The sequence below is a fragment of the Arachis hypogaea genome, chromosome 7 (assembly GCF_003086295.3).
Source record: "Arachis hypogaea cultivar Tifrunner chromosome 7, arahy.Tifrunner.gnm2.J5K5, whole genome shotgun sequence".
Lineage (NCBI taxonomy): Eukaryota > Viridiplantae > Streptophyta > Magnoliopsida > Fabales > Fabaceae > Arachis > Arachis hypogaea.
This window is the reverse complement of record NC_092042.1, coordinates 21218048-21221781: the sequence shown is the minus strand read 5'-3', so window position 1 is coordinate 21221781 and position 3734 is coordinate 21218048.

Here is a 3734-nt window from a genome sequence, read left to right as displayed (position 1 = left end):
ATAACAAAATAGTGGTTTTCAAAATTATGGAATCTTTTTTTGACATATGTACTATGCCATACGTATAAATTATACGGGTTATTATATAAATTCATATATATGCATAACAAAATAGTTTAATATTATATATTTTCTACATTAATTATATGTCAATATTTTAAAAAAAGAGATAAAAGAAAAAATATATAGATATGTATAATATTATTACTATATATGAAACAGTTTTATATTGCTTTAATTATAGAGACTTATTATAATTATATAAAATTTAATTTGAAGAAATAATTTCTCTTGCCATAAATAATATACTAAAACTGTTAGTATATTATCTTCTTTATGGTTAATTGAATTTATCAATGATTTTTCCGTGTAAATCGTTATTACCCAGTTTTTAATAATTACTTAATATACAAAATTTGAAATTAGAAATTGTTATTACTAATTCAATTAACTGGTTAATTGAATAATAATTCTCAAATTATTAAGGTACAAAATCATTGATTTACTCAATTGATTTCCATATATTATTTATATTTCAAGTAATAATTTGAAATTTTATTATTTACCCAGTTAATAATACTATTATTAAAAATTATTTTTTACATTGATTTTTAAATCAATTATTAAATAATTATTTTTGTTAAGATAATTGTTTATAAATTATTTCAAATTATATTTTGTTAAGATATAATTATTTAGATTATTACTCATGACACGAGTATAATTTTATTTTATACCAATTAATCAATTATAATTATATGACACGGATGTAATTTCAATTTTATCTATGGATTATTTTTCGTAATAATATACAACATATTATTTACCGTGATAATTTGATTTGATTGATTTCTAATTATTTACGTACATAAATGATTAAAATATATAACATAAATATCGTAATTATTATACTTCTATGATATAATTATAATTAACATATTTTATCATAATTAAATATTGATTTGATATAATTAATTAATTATAATGAAAATACTTTTCCAAAATAATATAATCTACTATTATTCATCCACTAATTATTTGGCAATAAACCTTAATATGATTTTTTACATCTCCACTATAAGAAATAACTACTTAGATATACCAAATAATATGTAACATATTACTACTTGTATAAGTTAAGGCACAAAGACAGGATTTAATTAAGGTGATTAAAACTTTCACCAAACAGAATATGACCTCAATCGAATAAAAAAGGGTACTCGATTTTGCATTAATTAGCTAGTCGAAGAAATAACATACTCATTCATTATTCATGTTTCATTATATTTTTTAAATAATATATAGAAAACATATATCTTGTGTATAAAAATGTGACTATTAGTAATTTTATTAATAAACTTTTTTTAAACTATTACTAATTTCAATTTTAATAGAAAATCTGAGGAAATAATTTCGCTTGCCATAAATAATATACTAAAACTGTTAGTATATTATCTTCTATATGGTTAATTGAATTTATCAACGATTTTCCCGTGTAAATCGTTATTACCCAATTTTTAATAACTACTTAATATACAAAATTTGAAATTGAAAATTGTTATTACTAATTCAATTAACTGGTTAATTGAGTAATAATTGTCAAATTATTAAGGTGCAAAATCATTAATTTACTCAATAGATTTTCATATATTATTTATATTTTAAGTAATACTTTGAAATTATATTATTTATACAGTTAATAATACTATTATTAATAATTATTTTTTGCATTAATTTTTAAATCAATTATTAAATAATTACTTTTGTTAAGATAATTGTTTATAAATTATTTCAAATTATATTTTGTTAAGATATAATTATTTAGATTATTACTCATGACACAGGTATAATTTCATTTTATACCAATTAATCAATTATAATTATATGATACGGGTGTAATTTCTATTTTATCCACCGATTATTGGCAAATAAATTTTATTCCAATTATAAATAAAATCTATTTTAATTGGCAAATAAATTGTCTTTAGGTCAACGATTTAATATATGTGTAGGTTTATTTTTTGTCAAATATAATAAAAATATAAATAAAGAAATAAAGGATAAAAATAAACTTAATAATATCTGACACTACTTTATTTTATTAAATTATTTAAAAATAGTACATCCACAAAAAATAATCGTAATATATAAATTGAGGCAATAATTTAAAATTCTATAATTATAATTTAATCAAATACTAATACTAAAACCAAATTACCTAAACAATATTGAACCTATTCTAGTCCTTAGTCACGTATAGTATAGAATCATTCTTATAACGACAACCAATTGAAATAACATCGTAAGTTTCAATATTTAGAATTCGTGCAAAATCAGACCATCCTCTTGTTAGCTAAGCTTCATCATCCGCTATCCATGCAATGCGGCAAGGTATAGAATTGCCACACCGAGAAATCAAATTAACTCTTATTTCCCTCAATGGCATTGCATGCATGCAAAAGAAAGCTGGTAATTTCTGAAAAAATCAAAATATGTTAAAAAATTATTCTAATAATGAACGGCTTAAACTAAGAAAATTTAAATATATTACCAATCATTGAAATTGCATATCTGAATTTGTTATGAATTTAGCAAAACTGAACGCTTACATCCTTCGGTAAAGTAGAGACTATTACCTCTTATTTGAACGCTTACATCCATGTAGTTGGAACCCGAATCAGTGAAGACAACTCGATGAGGTATTTCATGGATGTGATGCATTGTAAATGATTATGGCAAAAAACAATCGAACTGGAACATTAGACGATAAGAATAACTCAGAGTAACAACAAATAAAAAATTATCAAAATAATAATATAATAGAATGAGTATATAAAAAAATATTATAAAAAATTATAAATTGTACCTTAAAAAGATCAACTTCAATAAAAAACGAAGAATACATTCTTATTCTATGAAGTAGTAAAAAAAACACTAAATATAAAATTATGAATTGACTCTCAAATTTAGATTCATGTACCACAGGAAAACACTATATATAGACTTTAGTAAAACAAAAATAAATATGTAAATTACCTATTATTAAGGTAATTTTTCAATAATACATTAAATTTTGATTTGATACAATTATAATGAAGATATGTTTCTAAATTAGTATAATTATATATTATTCATTAAATATTAATTATAATATAATTAATATTAAAAATATTTTTTATAAAATAATTTAGAAAAATTATTTGATATACGTGAATCGAGTAACAAAGATTTTTTATTATTATTATTATTACTATTATTGATATTATTATTATCATTAAAATTATTAAAAGTATTTTTAATTGATAATTGATAAGTAGTTTAATAGTGCATTAAATATTGATTTGATATAATTATAATGAAGATATGTTGCCAAATTAGTATTATTATATATTATTCATTTAGTATTAATTATAATATAATTACAATAAAATAATTTAGAATAGAAAAAAAAATTTATTCGTTTTGGAGGGAAAACGGAAGTATGAGAGATCGACACGTCACCTTTAGTAATTGGGGAAAAACCCAGTTTTAGTATATTAAGTAGAAGTATATATATATATATATATATATATATATATATATATATATATATATAATATATATATATATATAGTCTAAGTGGGAGATTATTAGGAAATTATATTTTCCTACTCTATTTATGAGCAATACATATAAGTGATCATAATCACATTAACTATTTTATATTATATGACTTATATAAGTGATCTCATTTA